Source organism: Mustela erminea, chromosome 4 (assembly GCF_009829155.1).
Source record: "Mustela erminea isolate mMusErm1 chromosome 4, mMusErm1.Pri, whole genome shotgun sequence".
Classification (NCBI taxonomy): domain Eukaryota; kingdom Metazoa; phylum Chordata; class Mammalia; order Carnivora; family Mustelidae; genus Mustela; species Mustela erminea.
Genome location: NC_045617.1, coordinates 86368375 through 86391482, shown reverse-complemented (window position 1 = coordinate 86391482; position 23108 = coordinate 86368375). Strand labels below are relative to the sequence as shown.

At 38.6% G+C, this 23108-nt stretch overlaps 1 protein-coding gene and 1 long non-coding RNA gene across 6 annotated transcripts in view; both read left to right on the top strand.

The window, feature by feature from the left end:
* The window catches only part of KIF6 (kinesin family member 6), a 505895-nt gene that overhangs the window by 285275 nt on the left and 197512 nt on the right, over positions 1–23108 (top strand). The gene's annotated exons all lie outside the window — the stretch shown is intronic.
* Positions 5131–21963, top strand: LOC116588585. The gene is made up of 3 exons (XR_004285009.1): positions 5131–5221; positions 6163–6164; positions 21953–21963. It is a non-coding gene; the product is annotated as an uncharacterized LOC116588585 (long non-coding RNA).

Genomic DNA, 23108 nt, shown 5'->3' with positions numbered 1-23108 from the left:
ACAATGCAAGTGACATGGAAGTTAGGTCTCAAAGGATTAGTAGAATTTGGACAAAGATGGAGGGAAGAACATTCTCTTACATTCCAGATTTAAAGAATATTATGAGTAAAGGCTTGGGAACAGGAAAGCAAGGGAAAATATGTGGAGCTGGCAAGGGTACTTGTTTAGCTGGGGCCTTGGAGAGGTACAGGAAGTCCAAAGACATAAGGCTAGAAAAATGAGTGGGAAATTGTTGGAATGGCTGCTTCGGGAAGAGGGAGTAGAGGAATAGATGGGAATGTCCTCTTTTAATTTTATATGCTTTCATGTTGTTTTAATTTCTTACCATGTTAGGAAAACCCTTGACTGCCATGCTAGGGAATTGCCTTCCTCAAGTTGCAGGGAACCACCAAGACAGAGGGGGCATGGTGATAGCTATACTCTAGAAGGTATTTGTGGAAGAAATCTTTAGAGTATCTTGGAGATGAGATGCCTAGAGATGTGAGTAAATGGTTTAGGAAATAAAATAGTCTAAGGTGGGAGTGATAGAAACAGAAGAGGCAAGGGCACGAAGAGATACAATGGAGGGAGACCACAACAGTTCTCCATGGCATAAACAACTCTTTCTTCTCCCTCTTCTTGGTTTTCCCAGTTCTGGCATTGAGAATGCAGCCACAGGCATGGCCAGGAGAACAGGAAAGCTAGAGCTTCTCTGGCATGCTGCATCAAACCTGGAGTCCGTTCCTTAAGTTCGCTTCATCCATGCTCAAATGATTGCTCTCTGGACCAATGGCTTTTGTTACAAAGGTTTAATATACCCCCATCATCACTAAGTTGAAAAAAAAAAAGCTCAAAGAGAAATCAGTAGAGCAAAACTCACCCATAAAACCAGAGAAAAAGAATAGAGTTTAGATTTGTCTAAGATCCTTTCCAACTTGCTTTGTTGTAAGCCTCAGGCACAAAGGTTCACCTCTTGCTTTTCTTTCTTTTTTTTTTTTAAAGTGGTTTACATTTTAATTTTTTAAATTAACATGTAATGTATTATTGGTTTCATACGTGCAGGTCTGTGATTCATTAGTCTTATATAATACCCAGTGATCATTACATCTTATGCCCTCCTTAATGTCCATCACCCAGTTACACATCCCTCCACCCATCTCCCCTCCAGTAACCCTCAGTTTGTTTCATATGTTTAAGAGTCTCTTGTGGTTTTTCTCCCTCTCTGGTTTCATCTTATTTCATTTTTTCCTCTCTTTCCCTATGATCCTCTGTTTTGTTTCTTAAATTCTACATATCAGTGAGATCATATGATAATTATCTTTCTCTGATTGATTTATTTTTCTTAGCGTAATACCCTCTTGTTCTATCTACATTGTAGCAAATGGCAAGATTTCAATTTTGATGGCTGAGTAATATGCCTATATATTATATATAATATAATATATAATTATATATTATATTATATATTTATATAATATATAATTTATATATTTATTTTATATATAAATTATATAATAATTTATATAAATATATAAATATGTAATATATAAAATATAAATTATATAATATATAATTATATATTATTTATATTATATTATATTATAATATAATATAATATAGGCATAAAGAAGCCAGTTATCCAGTGGACATCTGAGCTCTTCCATAGTTTGGCTATTGTGGTCCTTGCTGTTATAAACATTGGGGTGCAGGTGCCCCTTCAGATCACTACATTTGTTGCTTTTCAAACTTCTCATGCTCCATCTTACCCTCTTTTTTGGAACTGACCACACTTTTGCCTTGCATTTCCCTATAAATGCACTTAAAGAGATGGTCAGTACATAGATCATTGCCTTCTCTGTAGCTCCCTGGCCAATCTCACTTCTGCCTGGCACAGTATTGAGGTTACTCTGAGCACTATCCCTGAGAAATGCATCTTTGCATCCCTCCTATTTGAAGGGTCCATAGATTGGATGAAATGAATACATGATGTCCAAGAAAGAGAAAGAGAAGAGAGAGAAACTAAGAACAGATCTCTGCTTTAGGTTTAAAATCAAGGCTTACCCCCATTTCCATTTATTTTATCTGATAATCTTTGTGATTCCAAAAAGGTCTTCAAACCTAAAAAGTGAACAAATACAAGTCAGTGTGTTTTTTAAAGGAAAGCAGCATGATCCTAGATGGGACTCAACTATCTTAGAAGTCATCATCTATGAGCATCTCAGGAATTTTTAATTTAGTCAGGGAGATAAGTAGGTAGATAGAGCTGTTTTTAGTATAATGAGAGTCTTCAAGAAAGGGAATTGGAGATTTGAGGATTCCTCCAAAACTGTAGCCTAGTCAACCATCAACTCCATATTATTAGGGGGAACAGTTTTGTCAGGAGGGCAACACAGATTCTGAATATGGGGAGGAATCAAAGTACTAGATGTATCAAAGAAGCAGTGTTCTATTGCTTATGGACATTAAAATTGCTGAGTTGGATATGTAGAGGAAGACCATGGCCCAATACCCAAGTGCTCAGTAAAATGATGAAAGCAGAGAACTGCTGATGACAGTAAGAAAGAGAGGGTAGGAACGCCTGGGTGGCAAAGTGGGTTAAAGCCTCTGCCTTCGGCTCAGGTCATGATACCAGGGTCCTGGGATCGAGCTCCACATTAGGCTCTCTGGTCAACAGGAAGCATGCTTCCTCCTCTCCCTCTGCCTGCCTCTCTACCTACTTGTGATCTCTGTCAAATAAATAAATAAAATCTTTAAAAAAAAAAAAAAAGAAAGAAAGAGAGGGTAGAAGAAGCTGTAGCCAGATGGAATGAGCCTGAATGGGGAAAGGTTTGCCTACATTGTATTTTTGCTTGTGTGTTTATTTCCATTAGCATGAGTGAGTATTATTCTAGAGTCACCAAGAGAAAGCGGATAAAATGAAGACCAACATCCTCATTTCCCTACTTGGTTGTAGGAAGATTCTTATTCTGAGATAATGCCATCTTCCTTACCTTGCCCTGAAGTTCAGGGTGAAAGGCTGTATTTCTATTCCATTACGTCAATAGAGTAGATAGAATATTGCCTGCTCAACAAATTGATTCTTCTAATAGGAGGGACACCCTCAAATCTCCTTCAAAACTTGCTACCAAAAGGTACAGCCTCAGGCCTGGTAGAGGACCCTAACCAAACAACCATGGAAGACCAGTTGCCCAAAGGATTGTACTTATATGCAGCAAAAAGTTAGTGATAGTTCTGGGCCTGGGAACCCTATCTTTTGGCTCTAGGATAAAGGATCATAAATACGAAGATTGGATCAGAACACAGGTCATTTTCATTTATTAAACATTGCATTTGAAAAATAATTTTTCTGCTGATTATTTAGAGCTTGGGCTTCATTCTCCCATATACAGGGAGGTTGGGTTTCCTGGGAAGCAAAGTCTCAGCCAGATGTTTATTAGAGAGGGCCCTTAGGACCAACAGCTATGGACGGGAGAGGAAGAATGCGGGACTTGGCAGAGGGAGAGGCTGAGTTGTGATGCAGTACTGACAAAGGCTTCAAGGGCTCGGACACGGCACAGGTCCTTCAGAGTTGTCCAAAGTTGAGACAATGGGACAGGCCTTTCTACCTTCATGATGATCAGTCACTGGATGTGGGCCTGCCCCTAAAAGGAGGCAAGGCTTTGAATTAGGTAGTTTTCTTCAGCTGAGAAAATCTCCAAATTGGGTTGACAATTGACAACTTGCTGCTAATGTACTTAGGAGCTGGAGGAACAAGTCCTTCATTCTTGTTTTTCACCCTAACTTTTATTTTCATCACCCCCACCCCCCATGTCTGGGAATCACCAATCTATTCTCTGTATCTGTGAGTTGTTTGTTTTTATATTCCACATATAAGAGAGATCCTACAGTATTTGTCTTTCTCTGAATTATTTCACTAAGTATAATACTCTTGAAATCAGTCCATCCATGTTATCACAAGTGGCAAAATTTAATTGTTTTTTGTGGTTGAATGATATCCATATCAATCTCACAGTTTCTTTATCCATTCATTATCAATGGACACTAGGTCATTTCCATATCTTGGCATTGTAAATAATGCTACGATGAACAGGGAGATGCATATATCTTTTCGAATTACTATTTTCCTTTTCTTTGGATCAGTACCCAGAAGTGGAATTGCTGGACCATATGGTAGTTCTATTTTCAGTTTTTTGAAGAACCTCTATACTGTTTCCCATAGTGGCAGCACCAATTTATATTCCTACCAACAGTGCACAGGGCGTCCCTTTTCTCTACATTCCTGCCAACACTTGTTAATTCTTATCTTTTTGATATTAGCCGATATCACAAATGTAAGGCAAAACCTCATTATGCTTTTGATTTGCATTTCCCTAATGATTAAAGAGGATAAGCATCTTTTCATGTGCCTGTTGACTCTCTATATGTCTTCTTTGGAAAAACGTCTATTCAGATCTTCTGCTCTTTATTAACTGGGTTGTTGAGGGTTTTTTGTTGCTGTAGTTTTGTTTCATTTTGAGTTGCATGGGTTCTTTATATTTTGAATATTAGCCCCTTGTCAGATATATGATTTGTAAATACCTTCTCCCAATCAGTGGTTTCCCTTTTCATTTTGTTGATTGTTTCCTTTGCTGTGCAAAAGCTTTTTTAGTAAGATATAGTCCTACTTGTTTATTTCTGCTCTTGATGTCAGATTCATAAATTCTTACTGCCTTCTAGGAGTTTTATGGTTTCAGGTCTTATGTTCAAATCTTTAATCAATTTTGGGTTAATTTTTGTGTACCTTATAAGATAGCAGTCCAGTTTCATTCTACTTTATGTAGCTGTTCAGTTTTCCCAGCACCATTTATTAAAAAGACTGTCCTTTACCCATTCCATATTCTTGTCTCCTTTGTCATTAATTAATTGGCCATGTATGTATGGGTTTGTTTCTAGAATCTTTATTCTATTCCATTGATCTATATATCTGTTTTTATTCTGATATCACATTGTTTTCATTATTATAGCTTGCAATATAGTGTGAAATTGGGGAGCACAATGCCTCTAGCTTTGTTTTCCTTCTTAATATTGCTTTGGCATGTGTGTGTGGGTGTGTGTGTGTGTGTGTGTGTGTGATTCCATAAATTTTATGACTGTTTAGTTTTTTAATTTTATTTTTATTTAAATTCAATTAGGCAACATAGAGGACAACATTAGTTTCATATTCAGAGTTCCATAATTCATCAGTTGCATGTAACACACAGTGGTCTGGGTCATGTGCTCTCCTTAAAGCCCATCACCCAATTACCCCATCCCCCCACCCAAGTTCCCTCTAGCAACCCTCAGTTTGTTTCCTATAATTAAGAGTCTCTCATGGTTTTTCTCCCTCTCCAATGACTTCACATTCAGTTTTCCCTTCCTTCCCCTATGATCCTCTGCACTGTTTCTTATATTCCATATATAAGTGAAACCATATGATAACTGTCTTTCTCTGAATGACTTATTTCTCTTAGCGTAATACCCTATAATTCCATGCATGTCATTGTAAATGGTAAGTGTTCATCCTTCTGATGGCTAAGCAATATTCCATTGTATATATATACCACATCTTTCTTATCCATTCATCTGTCGATGGACATCTCGCCTCTTTCCACAGTTTTGCTATTGGGGACGTTGTTGCTATAAACATTGGGGCACAGGTGACCCTTCAGATCAATACCTTTGTATCTTTGGGGTAAATAGCTAGTAGTACAATTGCTGGGTTGCAGAGTAGCTTTATTTTCAACTTTTTGAGGAACCTCCATACTGTTTTCCAGAGTGGCTGTACCAGCTTGCATTCCTACCAACAGTGTAGGAGGGTTCCCCTTTCTCCACATTCTCGCCAGCATTTTTTGTTTCCTGGCTTACTAATTTTAGCCATTCTGACTGGTATAAGGGTATCTCATTGTGGTTTTGATTTGTATTTCCCTGATGACAAGTTATATGGAGTATTTTTTCATGTGTCTGTTGGCCATTTGTATGTATTTGCAGAAATGTTTGTTCAGGTCTTCTGCCCATTTCTTGACTGGATTATTTGTTTTTAGGGTGTTGAGTTTGATAAATTCTTTATAGATCATGGATATGATGAGCCCTTTATCTATATGTCATTTGCAAATATCTTCTCTCATTCCATAAGTTGCTTTTAAGTTTTGTTGACTGTTTCCTTAGCTGTGCATAAGTTTTTTTATCTTGACGAAGTCAGTTTATTTCTTAGCACAATTCCATTGGAATTTTGATATGGATTGCATTAATATGTAGATTGCTTTGAATAGCATGAACATTTTAACAATGTTGATTTTTCTAGTCAATGAACTAGGCTGTGTGTTCTTCAATTTCTTTCATTATTTGAGTGTTCTTCAATTTCTTTCATTAATGTCTTGTTAGATTTCTATATATAGGTCTTTCAGCTCCTTGGTTAAATTTATTTCTAGATGTTTTATTCTTGAAGTTCTTCATTCTTGAAGGGGTATCTGGAGGGCACATCACAGTATCCACCAAAGATAGTAAGTTTTCTAGGATATCCAAAATACCAATGTAGTGCTTAATTTGCTGAATTATGTTACTTACAGCTCATAATGTCACTCTATAGTTGTATGACTCATAAAGCTAAATAAATATAATTGTTTTATCCAATCACTGTTTTTAGCATTGTTAATCTACATTCCTACTTCAGGTGTCAAAAACACATGCCCTTTCACTCTGGCAGCAGAGGAACAGAATCTTGCTCTCTCTCTCTCTCTCACACACACACACACACACACACACACACACATGCATGCATGTGCACACATGCATATCCATACAAAGTCTTACCCAGACTTTGGCAATAAAACATTACTTTTTCACCAATTGTGTATTTGCTTTATAAAACACACAAAAAAATAAATATAATTGTTTTATCCAATCACTGTTTTTAGCATTGTTATTCTACATTCCTACTTCAGGTGTCAAAAACACATGCCCTTTCACTCTGGCAGCAGATGCTATTCTAGATGATGTGGAGAATATGAGGTATTCTGCTACAGAGGCTCTGGGAAACATGAAGGACTATTCTTAGCGTCAGGAGCAGTGGTTCTTATTAATTCATTTAATAAACATTGACTTGAAGCTATGTACCAGTTATTATGCTAGGTGAATGAGCCCCAGTACCTATTTACAATCCAGAAGAGGACCTGTAGTGAACATGCACAGAGAGTGCCATGGGATGTGGAAGAGGAATGGTCAACTCTTTTTGGGTAGCTTCAGGAAAACTTGTATGGAAGAAGTGGTACTTGAAAAAATCTTTAAAGAATTCACAATTATGTCTAGCAAAATGAATAGAGGGGGAAGGAAAAGACAAGAGCACCTTGGAAACTTCTCAAGCAACAGCATGGAGGTGTGGAACATAGTATGCTTGTGATGTTCAAGCTTTTGGTTTGGCCAGACCGTAAGGTTTGTGTGAATAGGATCATGTTTACCAAGAACTAAAGATAAAGAAGGAGGAGCTCATGAGAAGCTTAAAAGCCATGCTTCTAAATTTAAAACTTAATTGTCCTGGCAGCTAGGAGCTTTATATAAAAAAAAGATTATATAGCTTTAAAAAAAATATTTTTATTTATTTATATTAGAGAGAGAGTATGAGTGGTCCCCACCGAGTGGGGAGCCTGACACAAGGCTTGATCGCAGGACCTTGGGATCATGACCTGAGCCAAAGGCAGAAACTTCACTGACTAAGCCACCCAGGTGCCCCCATTATAGCTTATTTTTAATTAACATATAATGTATTATTTGCCCCAGAAGTACAGGTCTGTGAATCATCAGTCTTACACAATTCACAACATTCACAATAGTACATACCCTCCCCATTATCCATAACCCAGCCAGCCTATACCCCCCCCACACCCTGGCAACCCTCAGTTTGTTTCATGAGATTAAGTGTCTCTTATGGTTTGTCTCCCTCCAAATCCCATATTGTTTCATTTTTTTCCCTCCCTCTCCCCCATGACCTCCTGCCCTGCCTCTCAAATTCCTTATATCAGAGAGATCATATGATAATTGTCTTTCTCTGATTGACTTATTTCGCTTAGCATAATACCCTCTGGTTCCATCCATGTCGTAGCAATCCATTATAGCTTTTTAATAGGAAAGTAACATGATCTTATTTCTGTTAAGGAAAGATCATTGACGGCAATGTGCTGAGTAAACTGGGAACTAGGGGGAAGGTAGAATGAAGACTATTGTAGTACTAGCCAAGGTCAGAAATGATAAGAGCCTGGATCAAACCACAGTAGGGATTGAAAAGATGAGAAAAGTATTAGGGATACATAGGAAGGAGAACTGGCTATGACTGGTTGAAATGGGGGTGAGATGAACAATCTGGGATGACTCCCAGGTTACCAAGACCATGAGCCATGAAGGGAAGCAGGTTGGAAGGAGGGTCTATTCATTTAATTATGAATACGTTGAGAAGGAGTATGAAATGGGAGTGTCTAAGCTGGTAAATATGCAGTTTCAGGGCTCAAGGCAAGGGGTTAGGGACTTGGATCGCTGACTTGTAGCCATGAGAGTGGATTAGGTGGTCCAGAAATTGGTAGCAAGGAAAAAGAAGACAAAAGGGCCAAAGGCAGAACACTTAAGATTCCCTACATTAATGGGGTGGGCTGAAGCAAAATAACCAGCAAAGCAGAACTGTGAAAGACAAGTGAGGTCAAGAGAGAGTGAGATCTCAGAAGCCCCAGCAGAGTTTGTGTTCCAAGGAGCTGGATGTGGTTAACAGTGTTGGATGTTGCAGAGAGGTCAAGTTAGATGAGAACTGCACAGTTGATTGGATTTGGATGGGAAGTGATCAGTGACTTTTGCCAAAGCACTTTCAAAGAGTGAGGGAGCAGAAAGCTCACTGTACCAGATTGAAGAGTGGGAGGAGAGGAAGTGAGGCAGAAATAGTCACAGAGATCATTGGAAGTGAAAGAATTTTGAGGCTAGCATTGTTAAATGGAGTTTCTTTGTGGGTGTTGAAGTCATTTAGGATATTGGCAGGAAATGGGATGGAAAGGAAAACTATGAGCCAGGAGCCCAAGTTCTGCTTAGGGTAGCTGTGTGGTTTGTTCACTCTTTAGACTGATATATACCTTAAGTTGCAGCATCAGAGAGAGTGGGTAGCAGGACCAAATGGCACAAATCACAGAGGAGGAAAGATCTGAGCCTTGATGTTAAAAATAGTGATTTTGAAATGGTACTGTTGCCTCAGAAAAAGGCCACACTGTCTCTGGCCCTTCCAGTGTTTACACTAGAGTAGAATGAACATCCTCCACTTGAGAGGACTTCAGATAAGTCAGTATCCTCGAAGGAAAGGTCAGTTTTCACTAAAAAGAAAAAGCTGAAGGGGGTATTCCATAAAAATGATGAGCACATGGGAGAGCTTAATCTACAATGAATGTGGGGTCCAGAGAGCAGAGTCGGACAGGTTCGCAGGGAGGCCAGCAGTGGAAGGGGGAATGGGTAGAATGACATTGAGGTAAGGTAAGGAAGTAAAGAATAATAAGTGAGATGACAATTGCCTGCAGGGGCTTGCATTTTGTGGGTGGCCAAAGATGATAGGGATAGAAGTCATGGCAGGATTGATTATCCTTGAGGCTTCAGGCCTGGGAAGTGTGGCAGATTCAGTCTCTTATTGGTTTTTAAATGATATGCTTCTGATGATTTCCTTTGACATGAACTCTTCCCGGATGATGTTTTGGAATGAGGGTTGGGGCGAAAGATCAGCTGGCTTCTGGAACATTCCACTTCCAGAGAAATACACAGGACCCTGTGAGCTTAGGACAAAGGTGCAGCATGGGAAAGCTTGGAAAGGGACTGGAAATTCTCTGATAGAGTTTTCCTCACATCATGGGGAGTAGTTTGTACATCTCCCACACATTCTTCTCTTGAAGGAGTCCTGGGTGATTCCAGCAGTAGCAGCCACTCTCCTAGTGATGGGGACGCTTGCATCAATGCTAGTTCTGTGGCTTTGTAGATAGGAGTCATTCCTAAGTCAGATACTTAGAATTTTGGTATTGCATTTCCTAAATTGTAGGCTCCTAAATAGGCCTTGTGTTCGGAGGCCTCCACAGAGCCCCCTCTGGAGGTAACAGACACTAAAGCAAGAGAAATAGAATTGAATCAAGAAGATCCTTTTTCTGGTCTGCTTGATTTGGGTCAGGCACAGGGCTGAGAATCTCTATGCCTCCCATCCGACAAAGTTAACTCTGCCATTTCCCTCTGGCCATCATATAATCAGACTTCCTCTTGCAATGAGAGACAGTAATTGCACAGAACTACAGCATTTGCCTTGACCATGGAGTTTGAGAATGCACCAGCTCTTCCTTTTTTAAGTATGGTTTTCTGGGATTTATACCAACAAAGATGGAAATAGTTTCTGTCACTGTATTCAGCAGGGAATGTATTTTGAAAATGTGATAGGTGAACCCTGACTTTATTTGTAGCATAAGAAATGAACTTTGTAAAACATCTATCAATTGCTCTGACAACCCAAACCAGAATCTACCACTCTGCTCCTACTTGAGTTAAGTTGTCATGTTTATGGTTGTCATTGATATTTACTACAATTAGTCTATAGATTGAGGAGCAGAGCAGGTGTGGTTACAAAGAACACCTGGGAAACAATGAACCTTTCTCCACTGTACACATGAAGTTTGTCTTTTGATTAGACCCTGAGTCATCATTTGAAAAGCTTTTTGTCACCTGTTACTCTACCTCTTAACCTCCCTCAACCAGAAAGTTTTGCACAGAAACACTAACTACGTCATGCCCTCCAGCTGCATTTCAGGCTGATCTTCCGATTCCCTAATTTCTTTCTTTTTTTTTTTTCTATTAGACATGGTGGTTTTATTTTTCTTAAATTTTTAAAATTTATTTTCAGCGTAACAGTATTCGTGTTTTTGCACCACACCCAGTGCTTCATGCAATCCGTGCCCTCTCCAATACCCACCGCCTGGTTCCCCCAACTGCCCACCCCCCGCCCCTTCAAAACCCTCAGATTGTTTTTCAGAGTCCATAGTCTCTCATGATTCACCTCCCCTTCCGATTGCTTGATTTCTAGTGATGCTTCTGTGGCTCTGGTAAATTTTTCGCTTTCAGTTATTCTACTTCATTTTGATGAACAGCGATTTCTTGGGACTCCTACAGCCATCCATTTTCTGAATATCTTGAACCTCATAAGCTTGTGTTGAGTACTGTCCCAAAACCGCTAGAAGAGGTGTGCTTCTGGCTGGGATTTCCAGATTTTGGAGTAAATAATGCATGATATTTTAGTGTAAATGTGTCCCAAATAGTGAATGGGACCCGCTTATACGAAAACATTAAGTTTGGTGTTTATCTTAAATTCAGATGTCACTGGGCAATATTGTATTTTACCTGACAACACTACCCCTGGCCCTTTTCTTTGTTGTGATGTTTCCTTGGTATAAGTGTTCCCAGACAGCCTTTAAGGAACCACTCCAGAAGAGGAATAGGAGATCTGTGTGGGTCCATGGGCATGCAGGACTCCTGCAGGGTTCTTGTGTTGGTGGGGGTGTGGGGACATGGGAGGGGGCGGAGTTGATCTTCATGCTAGCACCAAACACTGCAGTTTTTTATCCTTTGTCCTACAGGTACCACTTTCTAGACTGGTGGAATTCCCAGTTTGTGATCCTAGCAGGAAGACAGAGAATGCTGTCTTCTCTGAGAATGCCTGTCAGTACCTCACAGGAGGCTTGCACTGTCTAGAGCACCTGCTGGGCAGTGTTTCCCAGGAACATTTTTTGCTCCATGTAGAGTTCATCCAAAGCTACTCTACCCAGCTATTTATTCTTCAGATTTATTGTCAGTGACCAGTACTGGCTCAAACCATGGCATGATAAACTCTGTATCTTGTTGACAGTGTGTTCCTAGAGCCCAGTGATTAGTATACGGTTATTTTTGGAAATGAGGTTTATAACCAATGCTCTCATTAATAATGTAGCTTATTTCTATTGGAAGTTTTTCAGATGCCCAGAAATACTCTGAGCCTAGTTTCCTTAAGCTGAAAAGCCAAAGTAGAGCTATCATAGATAGTACTTTCTTCCAGTACTCCCACTCTAACTTGACCAACCATACAGTGAGGATAACCTGTGGATATTTCTGAAATTCTCAAGGCAGCCACACTTAGAAGCTTTCGTAGCTCAGTTCTGTGCATGATGCCATAGCTTCTGTGAAGGTGAAAAGTATAAATAGGGGATATTAACATTTAACATTGTAGCCTTCCCATTCACTGCATGATGGAAATTATCTCATTGCCAGGTTCCCCTCACCAGTTGTGCGGTTTAGCTGAGTTTACAAATCCCTTTTTAAGAGGTTTATTTCTCTAGAGCTCAACATTGACCATGTGGATGGTTTGAGCGATGTTTTGCAACAAGTGCATTACTTTACTCACAAGAGTTTAGTGGGAGTCCGACAATGGTTATTCCAAGAAGTGCCATGTAGCGGTGGGCGTGGCCTTCAGGTCTCATTTCTAAATGTGATCTAATTGACTTTAAGCACCATCTGGATTTTGAATGTAGGCATGGTATCTTTTTCTTTTTCTTTTTCTTTCACTAGAAATTTATATTTGCAATCACAAGCGAATGCCTGGCATATTCTTCTTACAAGACTGTAGCATAGTACTTCATATTTCAAGTCCCACATTGCTCAGTCATTCTCCCATATTACAGTAAAACTCACACTGAGATATGTCACCTTAGAATTTTACAGTCACTGATATGAGAAAGAGAAATTGAGCCTTTTAAACTATTAGTCTGCAATGCTCATCACTTAACTCAAATAACACGGGGTGACTAGATCATTCTGTCAATCACAGCTATGCAAATACATGTGTGTGTACATATACTTTCATGCACACACACTGCAGACACTCACACAATACACTGTGTACCCACACACACACACCACACTCACACATAAAACACATGGCATGCACACCAACTCTTTTGTCCTTTGTCGTTTTCTAGTATATCCTGTCCTAGTCTAGTCTTCTTAGTCCATACTAAATTAAGCAAATGTCCTGCCATATTTACTGGTCCAGAACTATCTAAATGGTTGATTTACTGACTCATAGGTTAAATTTCAATTTTGTTCCACTCTGTTAAATCTGGCATCTACTGGGTTGCTGTCCTCTAGCATTTATCTGGCCCTTATGATCTCAGTAAATTCCTGTGACCCACTTTATTCTGTGAACACAAGCAGGAGCCAAACAATATTTGATATGTATGAGATCATGGAAAAATGATCTTCTGCTGTGTGTGTGTGTGTGTGTGTGTGTGAAAGAGAGAGAGAAAGAGAGAGAGAGATTTTTCTCACCAAGGCCCAAGATGGTTTTTGGTAATGCCCTACAGGGAGATAGACAGGATTTAGTGGTCTATTGCTCTCTACAAGCTCATAAAGGTTTGTTAAGCTCATTATGTTAGCTTGGATATACAATAGATAGGCTCTTTAAAAAAAAAATTTAAGGAGAAGTAAAAACCTAATTGGTTAGCGTATTCATTTCATAACTTCATTGCTCATTACCCCTTCCATTTTAATTACATATGCTGGGTGAAATAATCAGTTTTTGCCATTAGCAAACAGAGCCCACAGGACCTCATTATCCCAGACTCATTGCTTCTGTGTTCAATTAACCACTTTCCTGGGACAGTTTTGTGGGACAGAAGATTGACTTCAGGATTGAAAACACCATTTTTTACCAGGTGCAGTAGGTGACAGTGCTAGGGATGGTATCTTGTCCACAGAGGGGAATTCCCATCAGTCTGTGTCACTGACTGTCACAACTCAAATCTGCCAAATGTTAAGATGCAAGATGGTCAGCCGGTCCCTGCTGCAGCCTGGATTCTCAAAAGAACTCTCTCTCCTTTCCATGTCCCTAACAGTAGAGACCTCTGGTGGGGGCTAGAAATGCTCTGCCCCAAATATCCTCCTACTCTCTTAAGCTTGAAATTTTGTTAGTTTCAGTTTCATTGGGGTAAATGGGATAAAAACCTTAAGAAGGTTAAGCTAGGAATATCTATCAATCTACCTTAGTGTGTTTCATTTGGTCACCTCTTTTCTTAGCTAAGATAAATGGAGGTAATCTGAGGAAGCTGCATGCATGGACAGGGTACTTAGAGGTAAGGTCCCATTTTCCAGAAGCCTGGAAAGCAGCATGCTAGCCAAAGGGAGACGGACAGAGGCACAGTGAGAGAGCGAGGAGAATGAAGTAGGCCACTCTGAAATGTGCTTGTTCCTACCTTCCCTTCTCCCAGGGCTCATTCCACATTAGGAAAGAGCAGGAAAGGAGTTGGGGAGCCAACCACAGCTGGCTTTGTGGTAACAGGCACAGAAATCTGGGAAGTGTATTATCAAGACAGACCCCAAATTTGCTCTGTGCTGCCGGTAGGATTTTTGTAACAAACAAAATTTTTGTAACAAAAAGGATTTTTTAAGTTTCTTATATGTCACATATGGCTGTAACATCCACATAGTTTAGCAAGAATGATGCCATAGAACTTTTAATTTTACAAGTAATAATTACACATATTTTCCTTTAAAAATAATTAAAACCTTATAAGTAGCGCTAACTTCCATTTGACAACCCACACCAATCTCTAAATCCCTACCTCCCCAGATAGAATTGTGTGTATGAGATCATTTTTCTTACTTTTTCTTTATATATATGTGTGTGTAATTTCCCCTTTTCTATATATGTATGTATGTACATATATACTTATACATATATGTTTGTATTTTTAGAGAGATATACATAATTCAAAATATATAAATAATATAAAATTTCACTTATATAATATATTTATATATTTAAATGTAAATAGAAATATCTTAAACATAAATATATTTAAATAAATAAATAATAGAAATATATGTATATGTTTACTACATATGAATACCTATTTTTATTTACATATAGTAAATCCATAGAGAATATCTAATATTATTTTATGTGAACATATTTGTGTGTTGCTCCGTGAATAATGATTCAATATTCAGCAAATGTGAAGTGTCTGCTCTATCCTGAAACACTTCTAGGTGCTGGCAGTTGAATCCTAAATAAAGCAAAGATCCTTGCCCTCATGAAACTTTTACTGTAGTAAGTGCTGTCATTCTCCAACTCTTCTTTCACTCCATAATTGTCTTGGAGGTTTATTCATTTTCATACATAAAAATGCACCTCGGTCATTTTAAATGATGCATAAATGTGGCTACATCACATGTGATTTAGACATTCCCACATTGGTGGAATTATTGTAATGAAGTTGATTTTTTTTTATCAACACATAATGTATTATTTCCCCCAGGGGTACAGGCCTGTGAATCGTCAGGCTTAAACACTTCACAGCACTCACCATAGCACATACCCTCCTCAATGTCCATAACCCAACCACCCTCTCAATACCCCCCTCCCCTCAGCAACCCTCAGTTTGTTTTGGTGAAATTAAGAGTCTCTTATAGTTTGTCTCCCTCTCAATCCCATCTTGTTTCATTTTTTTCCTTCCCTACACCCCCAACTTGCTTCTCAAATTCCTCATATCAGGGAGATTATATGATAATTGTCTTTCTCTGACTGACTGATTTCAGTCAGCATAATACCCTCTAGTTCCATCCACGTTGTTGCAAATGGCAAGATTTCATTTCTTTTGATGGCTGCATAGTATTCCATTGTATATATACACCACATCTTCTTTATCCATTCATCTGTTGATGGACATCTAGGTTCTTTCCATAGTTGGGCTATTGTGGACTTTGCTGCTATAAACATTCGGGTGCACGTGCCCCTGCGGATCACTACATTTGTACCTTCAAGGTAAATACCCAGTAGTGTGATTGCTGGGTTGTAGGGTAGCTCTATTTTCAACATTTTGAGGAAACTCCATGCTGTTTTCCAGAGTGGCTTCACCAGCTTGCATTCCCACCAAAAGTATAGAAGGGTTCCCCTTTTTCCTCGCCAGCATCTGTTTCCTGACTTGTTAATTGTAGCCATTCTGACTGGTGTGAGGTGGTATCTCATTGTGGTTTTGATTTATATTTCCCTGATGCCAAGGGATGTGGAGCACTTTTTCATGTGTCTGTTGGCCATCTGGATGTCTTCTTTGCATAAATGTCTGTTCATGTCCTCTGCCCCTTTCTTGATTGGATCATTTGTTCTTCAGGTGTTGAGTTTGATGAGTTCTTTATAGATTTTGGACACTAGCCCTTTATCTGATATGTCATCTGCAAATATATTCTCCCATTCTGTCAGTTGTCTTTTGGTTTTGTTGACTGTTTCCTTTGCTGTGCAAAAGCTTTTGATCTTGACAAAGTCCCAGTAGTTCATTTTTGTCCTTGCTTCCCTTGCCTTTGGCAACGTGTCTAGGAAGAAGTTGCTGCATTTGAGGTCAAAGAGGTTGCTGCCTGTGTTCTCCTTAAGGATTTTGATGGATTCCTTTCTCACATTGAGGTCTTTCATCCATTTTGAGTCTATTTTCATGTGTGGTGTAAGGAAATGGTCCAGTTTCATCTTTCTGCATGTGGCCGTCCAATTTTCCTAACACCATTTGTTGAAGAGACTGCCTTTTTTCCATTGGACATTCTTTCCTGCTTTGTCAGAGATTAGTTGACCATAGAGTTGAGGGTCTATTGCTGGGCTCTCTATTCTGTTCCATTGATCTTTTTGTCTGTTTTTGTGCCAGTACCATACAGTCTTGATGATGACAGCTTTGTAATAGAGCTTGAAGTCCAAAATTGTGGTGCCACCACCTTTGGCTTTCTTTTTCAACATTCCCCTGGCTATTAGAGTTCTTTTCTGATTCCATGTAAATTTTAGGATTATTTGTTCCATTTCTTTGAAAAAAATGGATGGGATTTTGATAGGGATTGCATTAAATGTGTAGATTGCTTTAGGGAGCATAGACATTTTTACAATATTTGTTCTTCCAATCCATGAGCATGGAACATTTTTCCATTTCTTTTTGTCTTCCTCAATTTCTTTCATGAGTACTTTATAGTTTTCTGAGTACAGATTCTTTGCCTCTTTGGTTAGGTTTGTTCCTAGGTATCTTATGGTTTGAGGTACAATTAAAATTGGATTGACTCACTAATTTCTCTTTCTTTTGTCTCACTTTGGTGTATAGAAATGCAACTGATTTTGGTACATTGATTTTATATCTTGACACTTTACTGAATTCCTGTACAAGTTCTTGCAGATTTGGAGTGGAGTCTTTTGAGTTATCCACATAAAGTATCATATCATCTGCAAAGAATGATAGTTTGACTTCTTTGCTGCTTTGGATGCCTTTTATTTCTTTTTGTTGTCTGATTGCTGAGGCTAGGACTTCTAGTACTATGTTGAATAGCAGTGGTGATAAGAGACATCCCTGCTGTGTTCCCAATCTTAGCAGAAAAGTTCTCAGTTTTTCTCCATTGAGAATGATATTCACAGTGGGTGTTTCATAGATGGCTTTGGTGATATTGAAGTATGTGCCCTCTATCCCTACACTTTGAAGAGTTTTAATTGAGAAAGGATACTGTACTTTGTCAAATGCCCTTTCAGCATCTGTTGAGAGTATCATATGGTTCTTGTTCTTTCTTTTATTAATGTATTGTATCACATTGATTGATTTGCAGATGTTTAACCAACCTTGCAGCCCTGGAATAAATCCCACTTGGCCATGGTGAATAATCCTTTTAATGTACTATTGAATCCTATTGGCTAGTATTTTGGTGAGAATTTTCGCATCTGTGCTCATCAAGGATATTGGTCTGTACTTCTCCTTTTTGATGGGATCCTTGTCTGGTTTTGGGATCAAGGTGATGCTGGCCTCATAAACTTAGTTTGGAAGTTTTCCTTCCATTTCTATTTTTTGGAACAGTTTCAGGAGAATAGGAATTAGTTCTTCTTTAAACGTTTGGTAGAATTCCCCTGGGAAGCGATCTGGCCCTGGGCTTTTATTTGTTTGGAGATTTTTGATGACTGTTTCAATCTCCTTACTGGTTATGGGTCTTTTCAGGTTTTCTAATTCTTCCTGGTTCAGGTATGGTAGTTTATATGTCTCTAGAAATGTATCCATTTCTTCCAGATTGTCAAATTTGTTTGCGTAGAGTTGCTCATAGTATGTTCTTATAATTGTTTGTATTTCTTTGGTGTTAGTTGTGATTGCTCCTCTCTCATTCATGATTTTATTTATTTGGGTCCTTTCTCTTTTCTTTTTGATAAGTCTGGCCAGGAGGTTATCAATCTTATTAATTCTTTCAAAGAACCAGCTCCTAGTTTCGTTGACTTGTTCTATTGTTTTTTTTTGGTTTCTATTTCATTGATTTCTGCTCTGATCTTTATGATTTCTCTTCTCCTGCTGGGTTTAGGGTTTCTTTATTGTTCTTTCTCCAGATCCTTTAGGTGTAGAGTTAGGTTGTACCTGAGACCTTTCTTGTTTCTTGAGAAAGGCTTGTACCGCTAAATATTTTCCTCTCAGGACTGCCTTTGCTGTGTCCCACAGATTTTGAACCGTCGTGTTTTCATTATCATTTGTTTCCATGAATTTTTTTCAATTCTTCTTTAATTTCCTGGTTGACCCATTCATTCTTTAGAAGGGTGCTGTTTAGTCTCCATGTATTTGGGATCTTTCCAAATTTTCTCTTATGATTGATTTCTAGCTTCAGAACATTGTAGTCTGAAAATATGCAGGGAATGATCCCAATCTTTTGATACCGATTGAGACCTGATTTAGGACCCAGGATGTGATCTATTCTGGAGAATGTTCCATGTGCACTAGAGAAGAATGTGTATTCTGTAGCTTTGGGATGAAATATTCTGAATATATCTGTGATGTCCATCTGGTCCAATGTGTCATTTAAGGCCTTTATTTCCTTGTTGATCTTTTGCTTGGATGATCTGTCCATTTCAGTGAGAGGAGTGTTAAAGTTCCCTACTATTATTGTATTATTGTCAATGTGTTTGTTTGATTTTGTTATTAATTGGTTTATATAGTTGGCTGCTCCCACGTTAGGGGCATAGATATTTAAAATTGTTAGATATTCTTGTTAGACAGATCCTTTGAGTATGATGTAGTGTCCTTACTCATGTCTTATTATAGTCTTTGGCTTAAAATCTAATTGATCTGTTATAAGGATTGCCACCCCTGCTTTCTTCTGATGGCCATTAGCATGGTAAATTGTTTTCCACCCACTCACTTTAAATCTGGAGGTGTCTTCGGGTCTAAAATGAGTTTCTTGCAGACAGCATATTGATGTGTTTTGTTTTTTAATCCATTCTTATACCCTTTGTCTTTTAATTGGGGCATTTAGCCCATTTACATTCAGGGTAACTATTGAAAGATATGATTTAGTGCCATTGTATTGCCTGTAAGGTGACTGTTGCTGTATATTGTCTGTTCCTTTCTGGTCTACTACTTTTAGGCTCTCTCTGCTTAGAGGACCCCTTTCAATATTTCCTATAGGGCTGGTTTGTTGTTTACAAATTTTTTTAGTTTTTGTTTGTCCTGGAAGTTTTTTATCTCTCCTTCTATTTTCAATGATTGCCTAGCTGGATATAGTATTCTTGGTTGCATGTTTTTCTTATTTAGTGCTTTGAATATATCATGCCAGTTCTTTCTGGCGTGCCAGGTCTCTGTGGACAAGTCTGCTGCCAATCTAATATTTTTACCATTGTATATTACAGACTTCTTGTCCTGAGCTGCTTTCAGGATTTTCTCTTTGTCACTAAGACTTGTAAGTTTTACTATGGGGTGTGGACCTATTTTTATTGATTTTTGAGGGGACTTCTCTGTACCGCCTGGATTTTGATGCTTGTTCCCCTTGCAATATTAGGGAAATTCTCTACAATAATTCACTCCAATATACCTTCTGCCCCCTCTCTCTTTTTTCTTCTTTTGGAATTCCAATTATTCTAATACTGTTTCATTTTATGGTATCACTTATCTCTAATCTCTATACCATAAGAGAGAATTTTTTACTGTACCTCATTAATAGCTTTTGTTAATTGCAGCTTGGTTAGATTTTAGTTTTTTTATTTATCCAGAAAGGGCTTTTATTTCTCCAGATAGTGTTTCTCTAATATCTTCCATGCCTTTTTGGAGTCCAGCTAGCACCTTGAGAATCACCATTCTGAACTCTAGATCTGACATATTACCATACCAATGTCTGTATTGATTAGGTCCCTAGCCTTCGGTACTGCCTCTTCTTTTTTTTTTTCTTTTTTTTTTGTGGTGAGTTTTTCTGCCTTGTCATTTTGTCCAGATAAGAATATATGAAGAGCAAATAAAATACTAAAAGGGTGGCAAAGACCCCAGAAAAATGTATGCTAACCAAATCAGAAGAGACCCCCAAGTCAGGGGGAGAAGAAAGGGGGTAAAAAGAAATTTAAATTTTATATATATATATATATATATATATATATATATATATACACACACACACACACACATATACATATATATGTATATATGTGTACTTTTTTTAAAAAAATATTTAAAAATTTTAAAAATGTACATATATATGTGTGTGTATATGTATATACACACACACGCATACACTGGTGAATAGAACAGAGCCACCCACTTGATTTTGGGTGTATTTTGGTCTCTTAGAAGAAACTACCTTCCAAAATTTTAAAGAAAGAAAAAGTTATATATATACAAAAATAAGGCTAAACACAATGAAGGGATGGAATATGAGTGTAAAGATGAAAATTAAAAAAAAATCTAAAAAAGGAATTGATAAGATAAGTTGGTTGGAAAAAGAAAGTGGAGAGAATTTGTTCAGGCTGGAAATTAGAACAAAGCCCTGTGCTAGATTTAGGGTATATTTTGATCTATTAGAAGAAATTGTAACCCAAAAATTTTTAGAAGAAAAAACTCCAAATGTATATAAAAACTAAAGTAGATACAATGAAGGATAAAATATGACTCTAATAATGAAGATTTAAAAAGATTTTTTTAGAAAAGTATTGTTAAGATAAACTAGTTAAAAAAAAAACGTTAAAAGAGGAAAGAGGAAAAGTTCAAAAAAATTAGAATAAGAAAAAAATAAAATTAAAAATATTTAATTAACTTTGCAAGACTAAAGAATCATGGGGAAAAAGCCATGAATTCCATGTTTTGCTTTCTCCTTCTCTGGAATTCCACTGTTCTCCTTGATCAGTGAGCTTGGTCTTGGCCAGATGTTCTTGCTGATCTTCTGGGGGAGGGGCTTGTTGTAGTGATTCTCAAATGTCTTTGCCGGAGCTGGAATTGTGCCGCCCTTGCCAGGGGCCAGACTAAGTGATCTGCTCAAGTTCACTCTTGGGAGCTTTTGTTCGCTGAATCCTTTCCATAGAGCTCTGGAGGATGGGAATGAAAATGGTGGCCTCCCAGTCTCCAGCCTGAAGAAGCTGAGAGCTCAGGGGCCCCACTCCTCAGTGCGCCCTTGGAGAAAAACTGTCAATCCCTCCTGTCTCCCTGGTCTCTGGCCAGACTCTGAGGTCACCCGGCCTGTGAGCAAGCATTTCTATCTCTGGAACACAACCCCATTTGGCGTCTCCAAACCCTGCAGATTCCTGCTGCTCTGCTCTTTGGTGCAGGAAGGTGGATCTCCCCAGATCTGCCACTTGTGGAGTCCCTGCTCAAAGAGCAGTGGCCTGACTGTGCCGTAGATCATGGTTTAAGGTAACCCCAAGCTGAGAGCTCACTCCTTGACTCCATCTCTGTAGTCAGCTTCCCTGCTCTGATACCTGCAAACTCTGCTACAGTCAGACACCCCAATCCTTCTGTGACCCTGTGCGACCTGAGACCACACTGTCCCCACGAGGGCTCTAGCCCTGCTTAGCCTCTCGAGCAATGTCCCTCAGTGGAGTAGACTTCTAAAAGTTCAGCTTTTGTGCTCCGTTGCTCCACCACTTGCTGGGAACTGGCCCCTCCCACCGTGGTCTATCTTCCCATTGCTTCAGGTTCACTTCTCTGAAAGTCCTACCTTTCAGAAAGTGGTCAATTTTCTGTTTCTAGAATTGCTGCTCTTCTTCTCTTCAATCTCCTGTTGGGTTTGTAGGTGTTTGGAATGGTTTGATAACTATCTAGCTGAACTCCTCTGACCTGAGGTCATCTCAGTCTGCTCCTCCTCCACCATCTTGACTCCTCTCCATCATGAAGTTTTGAACTAGCGATAGGCTCTTCTAAATATTTGTTTACAGTTGACTGGCTGTGGGGATGGCCCCCTTTGCAGCTCTTCCTTCCCTATTTGTGGTGGAAGAGATAAAGTAACTGCATCTCCTATATCATTTTATGATGATTTTGTTGGTTGCATCCTGGGTTGTCAGACCAGAAGAATAAGGCAAGTGAAATATTTGAACGAGTTGGGGAGGGAAAATTTCTTTTTTTCCTTGGGATAATGCATCAAAGATTTAATGATAGGAATCAAAGTGAGAGTGGTGACCAGGGGAGTAGAAATGAAAGAGTTGTGGCCAGAAACTACTTGTGAAGGATGGCAGCGGGAGAACAAGTGACCATGATCCATCAGAGCAAAGGGGAGGGGGCCAGCTTTATCCGAGTCCACATCAAACATGAGGAAGGCTTATGTTGGTACTAACTTTCTATTTTTCATCTTCCAGTATGGTTCTTATTCATGACATCACCTAGTTTCCTTCTTAAATCCCCCTGAACTAGGAAAGCCTGAGTTCCTGTTTCTAGACATTCGGGTTTGATGAGGATGTGAAAAAGCCCTTCTGTCTGAACAAATAGAATGAGACTTATGAGAAGAGCTTCAAGTATGGAATGAAATCCAGTCCTCATAATGAAAATATTTTCCTTACCTCATTCTGATCTGCATGCATTTAATGTGCATTATATAGGAAAACTTATTGTCATATCATTAAAGAAAATTAGTAGGTTTCATGGTTTTCTCTTTCCAGTTGAGGCTTCAGGGAGTTTATTATAGATCTGCTTTATCACAGTATAACATAAAAACATGATTTAAGCTTTTCTTTGATTTCTTCACTTTAATCATCAGTGAAAATAATGCTGATTTTTCCATGATTAGTCAAGTGTTGATGTTCAAATTAGTGCTAATACTTTCCATTTGTCTATCTAGTCATTTAACCTGAAAATGGT